This window comes from Carcharodon carcharias, chromosome 8 (assembly GCF_017639515.1).
Source record: "Carcharodon carcharias isolate sCarCar2 chromosome 8, sCarCar2.pri, whole genome shotgun sequence".
NCBI lineage: Eukaryota > Metazoa > Chordata > Chondrichthyes > Lamniformes > Lamnidae > Carcharodon > Carcharodon carcharias.
The window spans coordinates 33,015,170-33,028,331 of NC_054474.1; positions in this window are offsets into that span (position 1 = coordinate 33,015,170).

A 13,162-nucleotide genomic window follows, 5' to 3' on the forward strand; every position below is an offset into this window, starting at 1 on the left:
AGAGTATCAAGAGTTCAAATCTCACAATGGCAAACTATGAAACAATGTAACTTCATCTGAAACAGATGGAAACAGGTTTACTCAAAAAGAGTATCAAGAGTTCAAATCTCACAATGGCAAACTATGAAACAATGTAACTTCATCTGAAACAGATGGAAACGGGTTTGTACTCGAAAGAGTTACTTGCAATTATTATGGAACTCTACCTCCCAACTTTCGGTGTCACAGAACTGTACCCACCAAACCCTTGACATGCCCCCACCTTCCCATACAAACCCTCACTGACTACCCAACCCCCACTAACCTCCTACTCCCCCTTCTACACCTCATCCCACTACCCCCACCCCCTAGCCCCCTCATAACACCCACCCCGTACCCCATCCTACTCCTCAATCACACCCTACTCACTAAACCTCACCCACTACCCCCTTTCCCCACCGTCTTCCTAACTGCCCCACTCCAGGCAACCAACTACCACCACCTCCTAATCCCCGACCGATTCATACCACCCACCCCCACCCCTCCCCCACACACTTCCTGCACCCCACCTACCCACCACTCGCTCCCCTCTCCTACCCCTACCCCCTCTACCCTCTCCTACACCAATCCCTCCTACCCCTACCTACCCTAATGCCTAACCCCCACCCCCTCAACCCCCTACCCCTCCTAACCCCTGTACCCCATCCTACTGCCTCCATCCCCTAACTTCCCACCCCCACCCCCTCCGACCCCAACCTCAACCTCACCCCACTTCCTCACAACCCCACACCACTACTCCCACCCCCTGCCCCTGCTAGCCTCCACCCCACCCCAACCCGACCCTCAATCCCTACCTGCTAGCCCCTTCCCCCCCATCCCCCACACCCCTCCTATCCCCTACCTCCTCTTACCCCCACCCCCCTCAACCGCCCTCTACCTCCCCAACCCCCTTGACACCTTTCATATCCCCACCTCCCCCCGCCTTCTAGCCCCCAGCATGAGAATCATGAGAGCTTGGAGCTGGATGCCAACTTATAGCAGGGGTATTGGGATCAGGGAAGGGGGTGGTGTTGTACTGCAAGATTGTGGTTTCAAGCCATGCACTAGGTGTTTTTTTTCTCTAAAATTTTTTTTATTCACATTGTTTTTACCTTTGCTGATTTTTCCCCCGTTTCAGGCATAAACCTTGCTCGAATGCTTGGTTTTCTTGAGCAGACACAGCCTAGATATGGGAGTGGACCCTGCCCTGGGCTATGGTGACTCCTGCCGGCTGCTTGCTGAGCCCCTTTTCATTGCTGATGGTAAGCTGCACGTGGTGGAGGCTGATGTGTGTTGTCTTGTTGTCCTGGGCCACATTGTCTGCCAGATCCTAGATCTCAGCAACAAGGTACCCAAGAACAGTGACCAAGTATAAGGGGGCTGTTAGGAAGGGAGGTCCAGGGTTTTGAATCAGCGATAGTGAAGGAATGGCAATATAGTTGCAAGTCAGGATGATGTGTGGCTTGGAGAGCAACTTGCAGGTGGTGATGTTTCATGCATCTGCTGCCCTTGCCCTCCAAGGTGGCAGAGGTCATGGGTTTAGAGAAGCCTTAGTGAGTTGCTAGCTTTCCTATTTCATTATATAATTTTAAATTAATTCCACTGCACTGTTACTTCTCAATGGTGTCACATTTACTTTGTTACTTACATTGTTGACTATTTCTTTACCCCACCACCTCCACCATTGCCAGAGAAGTGTCCCTTGGTTTTCCCCAGAATTAGTGACACTAGTGGAGCCAGCACAGCAGAGGCACCAGAGATTGATCAGAAGTAAGGGGTAACATGTCAGCTGAAATGGAAGGCATAAGGGAAGTTGTTGGGAAAAATTTTGAAAATAAGCATTAAGATTTCTTTATTTTTTCCAACATAACAAGTAGAATTTTCTGCCTGTCGGGCGGACGGGCCCGACCCAATCTCCGGCAGGCGGGGAGCCGATCGCCGCTGGAGAAGCGGGCCACATCGCCAATTTACGTGGGCGAGCCAAATAAGGCCCGCCCAGAGTGATGTCCGGCGGGAAGCGCTATGTGCTTCATATGCAGGCGGGGGATGGGGGATCCCCCAAAAACGAGAGTGCGCTCTTTCACGCATGTGCATGAAAGAGCGCACATCTCCCTGAGGCTAAGTGCAGCCTCAGGGAAATCGCCTCCAGTTTGAAAAATATTAAAAATAGAAAACAAAAATCCCTAACATGTCCCCTTAATGTCACATGAGATGGGACATGTTCATAATTTACACTATAAACTTTATTAAACTTTTTAAAACCCTGCATGAAACCTCATCCAGCCGCTGGCCTTCCCGCCAACCTTAAGGTTGGATAGGCAGGTCCTTTAATTGTTTAAATGATCCTATCAATGACCTCAATTGGCCATTGATGGGTCAGCAGGCCTGCAGCTGATTTTGCTGCGCTCCCGCCTTCCTGAAAATTTAAATGGAGCGGGATGATGTCGGGGGTTCTGCCCAACGTCATCCCACATCATTTTATGCATTGGCGAGTGGGCCCTGCCCCATGCTTGCCAATGGCAAAATTCTGCCCAACAAGTAGGAAGCTGCATTGATATCCTCCTGGATCACTTTGATGCCTAATGATCACATTTCGTGCCTATAATGCCTAATAATCACTTCCGAGCATGAATGATCGCTTCCCCAAATTTAACAAGCAATCTTCAATTGCGATGATCTGTGATCAACACTCATTCCAAATTATATCATTTGATGTCAGATCTGTACTGTTGCTTGCGAGCTTTTATAAATACTGAATCGTAGGGACTGTTTGTCTTATTTTACATTTTTTATATCCTACAGGCATTGGGGTGAATTACATTGCCCTCCTCCACTGTTCCCATTATAGGGATGCGGTAGCATAATGTTATGTCACTGGACTAGCAATCAGGAGTGCTCAGTTAAAGCTCTGAAGAAGTGAGTTTGAAACCCCCCACAGAGCAGGGGATTTTAAATTCAATTTATTAAATTTAATCTGCAATTATTTATCTTTATTTAGTGAAATCAAATCCCCAAAACCAAGCAATGGCCTCCTCATTTGTTGAGTTTAAGGTGCTTAATCTGTCACTTAGTCTGTAGAGAGGACACTTCTCAGTAACATGCAGCATTGTTTGTGTTTCTCCACAAGTGCATAAGGGGTTTCTACTAACGCCCCAATAGTGAGGTTGGCTGCACAGGGGCCCTGGCCTGTCCCGAAACTGTTTAGCAAGGACCACTCGCTGTGGTAGTTCAAAGCCTGCCATTCGACAGATGGGGTTTGTCACACAAGGAACTTGTTAGTGACTTCCCGTGTTTGCCATTCCTTGACCCAAAGGATGTCTGTTGATACGTCTCAGAAAGGTTGCCTTATATGGAGTGCCAAGATGGAAGGTGGGTGGGAGCTGGGGAAGCCATGGCAAGCTTGCTGATTTAAATGATACTTCCTGAAGGAACATTTTAGTACATTGACATGAACAGATTTGCATCTGTTGTATGTAGCAGGGGTTTAATCAATTGAAAATGGCTGAATTGATATTTTGCTGATCAGTAGCAAATGTGATACAACTCAGAGAAAAATAATAGTAAATTACAAATATTACAGTAATTGGTGACAAGAGGGATTAGAATTTTACTTAAAACTGTGAGCTTACAATTTTTGAAATTTTATAACCCTCACCTCAAATATAATGGACTGCACAAAGAAGTGACTCATTTGAGATATTAAAATAGATAAGTCAATTGAATTGAATTTGAAGTGCTGTCCATCAGTGCTGCCTGACCTGTGTGGCTTTATTATTTATTATAGGATTTGTTAATGTGACAAATATTATAGTTAAGAATGGAACATACCTCCATGTTTAGAGTACAGCAATACTAGTGGTTCGACTTGGTGGGCTTGACTTGATTGTAAAGAAGGGCAACATTCTTTATCTTAAACAAAATTGATCTGTATTTTTGTTCCATATTGAAGGGGGACATGAAAGAGTTAAAAAACAAATACAATGGTCAAACAGGTGGCTTTTGTTAAACCACATAGTCTGGACCAGATAAGAGTCAAGGCCTGTGTGAATAGGAGTGGATAATATAATCATGTATGCTTGTCTCGAAGATAATAGGATAGAACTAACAAACTAATTGTGTGTGTAAATGATTGGGTCCTGTAACAAGTTTAAAACATGTAGGCATTGATCATTGGTGCATGCAAATAGAGTAAAAAAGGGAAAAGTATAACTGCAAGGAAATGTAACCATTTGGGGAGCTTGTACCCATCTTGTATGGATTGTCTCCCCAGCATGCTTGAATAAAACTCGGTGAAAGAAGCTAGAGTCTCGTGTGGTCGCTGTGGGATCGGAGGGTGCTTCAACTCCCTTTCGGTATGGTTTTGGGCACAGGACTTAATCTTAATTAAAAAATCTTGTAGTGTTAACTGCAGAATCTGGATTTGAATACACGAGGCCCTATATGTATCTTATTCTCAGGTGGCTGCGATCTGCATGTCTACATTTTAGCAAATGGAAGAAATTATGCCTCATCGTTGCAGTAACATAGATGGAGTTTTTCTACTGACCCGAGAATGTTCAATGGGAAGCAGGAAAGTTTTTAGGCTGCAATAAATCCAATACAGCTCAGTTACAAAAACATAGTGAATTGGAAAGAGATTTTATGGGGACACCATACTGTCAATATTGGAAATGAAAAGCTTTCCTACTTCCCTTTGAACACTCTCAGGTCACCTTCAGCATGGGTTTAGATATGTTAGAAAGCTCTATCTATATTACTGCAACTATGGGGTATAATTTCTTCCATTTGCTAAAATGTAAACATGTGGTTCTCAGCTATCTGAAAAGAAGGTACGTATCATGTCTCCATCTGGGCTAGCTTCAAATCCAGATTCTGTAGCTAAGACACTACAGGATTTTTTAAGATTAAGTCATGCTCTGTGGGCAGCTCATTAAAACTAAAGAAGCAGTTGGTAAAATCTTTACTCTGCACTAACTCAAAGTGCAAAGTTTAGCTGCAGATGTCATTTAAATATTATTCATAAGATCTCACCATAATGTTGCATTTTCAGATCATGAATAACATGCATCCTTTTATTGCCTGAACAAAAATAAGTGTCTAAGAAACTGGATATCACTCTCTGGCTTATCTCTTTGAGTTCAGGATATGCGTTGATCATTTTCCTTCCTTCATTGGTACCAGTCCCATATCATAGCATTACATAAAATATACAGCACAGAAACAGGTCATTCAGCCTAACGGATCTATGTCACCATTTATGCTTCACGCATAGACCTTAATTGTCCCATTGTACTTCATTTAACCTTACCTGCACATCTTTCTATTCCTTTCTCCCTCATGTCTGACCTCACTGATCCTTAAATTAATCAATCATATTTGCCTCAACTATTCCATGTGGTCATAAGTTCCACCCTCTAACTGGGTAAAGAAGTGTCTCCTGAATTCCTTATTGGATTCATTGGTGACTATCTTGTATTTGTGTCCTTTAGTTTTGGACTCCTCCATATGGAAACATCTTCTCTGACCCCACCCTCTCAAATCCCTTTATAATTTTAAAGACCTTTCGAGGAAAAAGAGCCTCAGGCCATTCAATATTTCTTGATAATTATAACCTCAGTGCTAGTATCACCCTTGTAGTTTCCTTTTTTCACATCTTCTCCAGTTCCTATATTTCATTTTTGCAATATGAAGACCAGAACTGTGCATTGCATTCTAAATGCAGTCCAGCTAATGTTCTATACAAGTTTAACATAACCTCTAGAAATGAGCCCCAAGGTAAAAAGGCCCTGCGTATCTTTCCAGCATTTTGTGTTTGACAATTCTGTCCTTTTATTTTGAATGCTTCTGCTGAGCTTGCAGTTATTGTGCTAGGTGGCAGTATCCCAGACCTTAATAGCTAAAAATATGAAGCAGTAGTCACTTAACCTTTCCCAAGAGTTGAAAGAGAAGATCATTGTCAGGGGAATTCTTTAAATATAAAATGTGTTTTTATATCCCCTTATCTATCATCTAGGAGAATTCATAAGTCTTATTGCCTCATTAGAACTATATTAAAACCTGACATTTGTGCCTACAGTTGGCAATGAATCATGAAGCTTTCATGAGTGAGATGTCATTATTTTTAAAATTTATTTCCAGCTAGGTACAACTTTAACCATTACAGTTATTCCCCTTATACTGATGTTCCTGTCCTCTTTGAGTTATAATTAATTTGTGACCTTTTCTCCCCCCAAAAATGATCACCCTTCATCCATTTCCTATTTTTCACACACACAATCTGTCCACAAGCATCCCACCATGACTATCCAATGCTAATCATCAAATCAAAGCCAATTATACCCAAAAGGCATCCCGACTAAGAGTGCAAATTTACTTATCTCCGAATTATTTTTCTTTAAGCAAAACTATTTACTAATTAAATTGATGTACAGTACTCAGATTCTTAGTAATATTTTAGAAAAAAAATCCTTTAAAAGGTGCCCACTAGTGTTCTTGCATTTAAAATAAATTTAATATTAAACCCCGCTTTAAGGATCATGAATAGGCATAAGTAGCAGACATTCACAATAGTAATTACATTAACTGAGGGTGGCCAGTTGTGTGGACAGGGCTAGCTTCTAGGACAATGATTCTTAAACTAACACAAAAGATTACTAAGAAACTCAATTTGCACTGAATCTAATTTGCACTTAAAGTTCTGTTATCTTTTGGTTGATTTTTGGAAAATAGTGCTGTAAACACCAGTGCAGCCTTGAGAACACTTCTGCCCACGATATTCAAATCTAAATATCAAGGAAAAAATTAGACCCAGCAGTGATTGTTGTGATACACCATATCCTTCCTTCCCTTCCAATGTGGATGCAACTCATTTACTTAATTTGTTGTTTCCCGTCTGACAATCAATTTTTTATACATGCTGTTATATTTTCTCATGTCAGACCTGTTCAATTTTCCTAACAAACCTTTTGTGAGGATCTTCTGAAAATCAATACATTAAATCTACTGCATTCCCTCAGTCAATTCTTCAAAAAAAATTTTCTATTTAATTTGTCAAACATAACCAACCAGTAACAATTTCTTGCTGACCACCTTCACTATACTCATGCATTTGCCATGGATTTTTTTCCAGGGCCTAAACTGTGTCATTATTGTAGAATCAACCACCGTCAACACCATTGATCAGAAACTTAACTTTAACCAACAGCATCAGAGAAAAGTCTGGGAGCTCTGTGAAGTGTAGCTCACTTCCTGACCCTTAAGCCTCTTTACTACCTACAAGGTCTAAGCCAAATGTATGGTGCTATATTCACCAGTGATAACAATATTTAAAAAGTTCTACATGATCTAGGAGAAAGTGCGCACTTGATCAATGCGACTGTCACTGAAATAAAGTATCTACCTCCTCCACCAATGGCAAAATGCAGCTGCAGTGTGGGATGCACTGAGCAATTTGCCCAGATTACTTTGACAGCACCTTCCTTCCCTAAACACTCTACCATTAAGAAAGATCAAAATGGCGATTTCATAGGAAAATCTTCCTAGTTCCCTTCAAATCACAGACAATCTTGACTTCAACATATAATGCCATCCCTTGATCATTGCAACATCAAAATCCTGGAATTCCTTACCTAACACTATCATGGGTGTACCATCAGCACAAGGACTGCAGGAGTTCAAAAAGTAGTTCCTTAATCAACTGTACAATAAAAATGCAGCCATGCCTGTGGTTGTCCACAACTTGAGGGCAAAACTTTTGGAAGTCACAGCTCTTTAAAAGTATCTGAGGCATTTTGAGACATTTTAATGTGATTAACATTATAAAAGTACAATTATTATTAGGAAACCACAGACAGGGATCTCCAATCTACTGTTCCTTGGCTGAGTATTGTGGTAATTTAATAGAGTGTGTTGGCTTTCTGCCAGTTTACTGAATTCTTAAAATTCCCAGGTATATTGGTTTTCAGTAAAATGCTTTTTCAAACTCCAGCTGACTAAATAGATACTTTCATTTCCAGTGAGGTTTCTTAAAAGGAGGCTTACTAATCGTCAAGCATGTATCTGTGTGTAGGTTGACCAACTGTTGTTCACATAAAAAGTGTGAATTGTAAAAATGTAAAAAGGGAAATTTCATGGAGGAGTAACTGTTGGGACACAGATGGTTTTATTTAAATACAGAATGGTTTAAGAAAGTACGTTTCAAGTTTGAAGCTTTTTTTAACATTTATTTGTACATTTGACAAATTGCTTCTGCTCTGTAAAAAATACATTAGCCACCAGTCAACCAGTGAACAAGGAGAAACACAAATTGTACATATGTTTAGTGCATGTGTCAGGATATGATACTTTAGGAAGAGGCTCTGGTAGTAATTTCTAAGTACAACTGGTTGCATGGGCATGTCCCAGGAACAGTGCCTAACAGAAGGTGGTAGTCCAACATTTCAAACAGTTATGCCTGTCTCTTTATGGGGTAGATGGAACATTCCTTATTCCAGTCCTACTCCGGCCCCCTCCCACAATTCTTTCTCTGGTACATCAATGATTGCTTTGGTGCTGCTTCATGCTCTCGTCTGGACCTGGAAATATTTTTTAATTTTGCTTCCAATTTCCACCCCTCCATCATTTTCACATGGTCCATCTCTGACACTTCCCTTCCCTTCCTTGACCTCTCTGTCTCAATTTCTGGTGATAGATTGTCCAGTAATATTCATTACAAGCCTACCGACTCCTACAGCTACCTTGACTGCAGCTCCTCACACCCCATTTCCTGTAAGGACTCTGTAATATCTTCCTTCTTCCTTAACCGAGGTTTTCCACCAACGGTGGTTGACAGGGCCGTCAACCATGTCCGGCCCATCTCCCGCGCATCTTCCCTCACACCTTCCTCTCCCTCCCAGAACCATGATAGGGTCCCCCTTGTCCTCATTTATCACCCCACCAGCCTCCACATTCAAAGGATCATCCTCAGCCATTTCCGCCAACTCCAGCGTGATGCCACCACCAAACACACCTTCCCTTCACCCTCCTGACAGCATTCCACAGGGATCATTCCCTCCAGGACACCCTGGTCCACTCCTCCATCACCCCCTACACCTCAACCCCCTCCCACAGCACCTCCCCATGCAACAACAGAAGGTGCAACACCCGCCCCTTTACTTCCCCTCTCCCCATCATCCAAGGGCCCAAACAATCCTTTCAAGTGAAGCAGCATTTCACTTGCACTTCCCTCAATTTAGTCTACTGCATTCATTGCTCCCAATGTGGTTTCCTCTACATTGGAGAGACCAAACGCAGACTGGGTGACTGCTTTGAGGAACACCTTTGGTCTGTCTGCAAGCATGACCCAGACCTCCCTGTCGCTTGCCATTTCAACACTCCACCCTGCTCTTATGCCCACATGTCCGTCCTTGGCCTGCTGCAATGTTTCAGTGAAGCTCAACGCAAACTGGAGGAACAGCACCTCATCTTCCGACTAGGCACTTTACAGCCTTCCAGACTGAATATTGAGTTCAACAATTTTAGTTCATGAACTCTCTCCTCCATCCCCACCCCTTTTCCGATCCCCCTTTTTGCCAATAATTTATATAGATTTTTCTTTTCCCACCTATTTCCATTATTTTTAAATGTATTTCCATCCATTGTTTTATCTCTACCTTATAGCCTATTTCGATCCCTTCCCCCCACCCCACCCCCAACTAGGGCTATCTGTACCTTGCTTATCCTGCTTTCTACCCTTAATGTCAGCTATTAGCACATTCCTTAGATAATATCACCACCTTCAACACCTCTTTGTCCTTTTGTCTAAGACATCTTTTGGTTATCTCCACCTATTGCTGGCCCTCTATGCAGCTCTACCTGTCCCACCCACCCCCACCGCACCGCGCCCCCCACCCCCCCCCCCCCTCCTCACTCCACCATCTTAAACCAGCTTATATTTCACCTCTTTTCAATTTTTCCTTAGTTCTGTTGAAGAGTCATTTGGACTCGAAACGTTAACTGTGTTCCTCTCCACAGATGCTGTCAGACCTGCTGAGTTTTTCCAGGTATTTTTATTTTTACTTCAAACATTTAATCCAATGCCTACATTAAGCTAACACTTCAACACTGGATATTAGGATCTTCAAGGCAGTCTCTGCTTGATTTTAATGGTCAGACTCACTGACAGCAGGGGTGCCTGAGAACATGTGTGAAACCTGGAAGCATATGAAGCACATCCATCAGTGGTTTTTAACCCAGCCATTGTTTTGCACATATCATAGTGTTTGAGGTTTGACCGAGGTGTGATTATTCCTTATTGAAACTTTCTGATTAACATATCATTTCTAGATTTCTTGACCAATTAACATCAGCAGGCGTGATGATTACCCAGATGATGTGATTTCAACTGTAGTATTTAAAGAGACTCTCCAAACATGCACTTTGAAGGAGTTTGGAGTTGGGAGTCAAGGAAAGGAAGTGGAATATGATGTCACAGGCACATGGGTACATTACACATTCTTATAATATAAAGTTTCTGTTGTATATGTAAATCACATATTGATTGTTTTGCGCTACTTTCATATCTTGCACATTCTTACTTACTGACTGGCAGGTGGCATTTTTAGTTGTGTGATGATGAATGGGAACCAACATGAATTGTCGTTGAGCAATGTGCAACTGTGAATTACTTGTTTGAAAGATTGCTTTACCTTAGTGCTGTAAGATTGAGGGGTAGTGGGGTTGGGGGGGAGGGAGGGGGCGTTTGGTTGGAGTGCAATGTTGACAAAAAGGGCTTTGCATGTGGTGATTAGATGGGTGTACTGGTAGAACTTAAGTGAATCCCATAATAATAAGGGCCTCCCAATCATTCTTGGCAGCAATATGTTCCACTGATGGTGCATTGCCACTAACACTTTCTGTCCTCCTCCTCCTCCCTCTGTTTCTACCCCTACTCTGTACCTTCCTCCTCCCCCTCAAAATTGTCTGAGGAGATTCTGTTATCTTCGACTTGTTCCTCCTGGAGATCCAAACCTCGCTGCTGCATTATATCATGCAGAGTGCAGCTAATCACAACCTTGGAGGAGGAAACCCTAGATAGTGTGGATTAAAGGACACCTGCAAATTTGTCCAGGCACCTGAAGCGCATCTTCAGCATGTGGATAGCTGGCCGGTGACACATCTGGTCGTTAAATGCCTTTCGTTGTACCACTTCTGTTCCCTGTTGTTCAGTTTCTGAGAAGTGTCATCAGCCAGTCAGTAACTCTCTGCTTTCTCGGTGTGAATATGTTTGGGAGGATGGACTCCTGCAGGATGAAAGCAGCATTGCAGTGGGTGCTGCTGTGATCAATTTGATCCTTATCAGAGGTCCAAAGTAACACAGCGCAAATGGTATTTCAAAGGTACCTATATTTAGTTTGCTGTAAAGTACTTTGTGACATTCTGTGGTATATGAATATATACACTATATGAACGCAAATCTTATTTTTAAATCTGTATCCTCTTCCTTCTAGCTTATGAGATTTTGTTGGGGGTGGGGAATGACTTTCTCTATATTCCCTTCCTCATGACAAGTTCCTGTCAATGTCAAAAGTGAATTTGACTGCCATTCTTCCTCTGGTAAAGACTTCAGTGATTTTTAGTGAATTAAAGTTCCAGACAACCAACAAAAAAGAACCTGACTCACCAAGGGACAACTAACTTTCAAAAGCCACCTTCCAACACTGAGTTAGACAAATGTTGAACAATCATCAGCCATGACATCTGCCCTTTCAACTGTTTGAAGAGAAAAATTATAATAATTATCTCAAAGTCTTAACTTGACAAATAATTTCAACTGGCATTTATTCACCATGACAAGTAAGATTAGTACTTTTGTGCTCACTCAGAGGATGGAAGTTGCTTTGAACCATTTCATCTATTCTTTTTCTTATGTTAATGATTTCAATATCATTTTATTATGGTGAATTTGCATTATATTTTTGCAGATAATGCAATTTTGAGGAAAAGGCACAAAATAATTTGGTATGGTTGGATCCGTATAAAAACATAACAGGATTAGAACAAAATCTTATGCTTGAAGCAATATTATGCTGAGATCAGGAAGTTTAAAAACTGCACACGAAGTCAACAAATTCAAAAACTCTGTTTTGTAGCCCATTTAAACATTTCTTTGGTTGTGCATTTATTCAGTAGAGCTATCGGAAGTCCAGTGATAATCACAAAATGATTAATACAAAGTCTCCACATTTGCAGAGCTGGATTACATAAGCACTACAAATTATTATACACAATAAAAATAAAAATTCTATCATAACAATATTGAGTCAATTGTGGGTGGCCCTGGGGGAAGAAATAAGAACATAACTTCACTGCAGAACCAGCGTGACTAGCACTGCAAAATACTGAGTAGTTTTGTAAATAACTGTTTGCCTGACCACTAAGGTCTCAAAGCCATGTAGTTTCTAGTCAACAGATACTTTGGATATACTATACTCGAGTGAAAATTCCAGTATCTTTGGTAAAACCAACAACTTCTTGGCTGAGTTTTGATATCTCACCCTATGGTAAATTATGGTCATGTGAGCCAAATAGACAATGGGCCGAATTTAGCCCATGTCAGTTGGGCTTGGTTGGGGGGCGGGCAGGGGAGGTCAGGAAGCCGGCCACTGCCCGCTATTGAGGCTGGAAGGCAATTTCACACTGGAGAGCCAATTAAAGCCCGCACAACATGAAACGTGAACAGCAGCACTCAGCATTGCCTGTGCGGGCAACAGGAGCAGGGCGAGCGGGGCGAGCGCTTGAACATCTCCCTGAGGCACAGAGCTGCCTTAGGGAGATGAAGCGTTGTTTAAAAAAAAATAAAGCTTTGAAAAATGTAATAAAACATGTCCCCTCATGTGACTCTGTGTCACATGAGCAGGGGCATGTTATTAATTAAATTTTAAAACTTATATTTTTATTTGCTTTTGGAAACCTCATCCCGCCTGCTTCGATGCACATCATTTCATGCTCCACTGGGACAGGCAGGCACCCACACGCCGAGCTAAACATTTTGCCCAATGTGTGTTGTAAAGCAAGTAAGACCACACTCACTCTTTCTTTACAGCTCTTGTAGATATAGATAGACAGATATCATTTTAAATTCACATGGTTAAGCCAAATACTTACA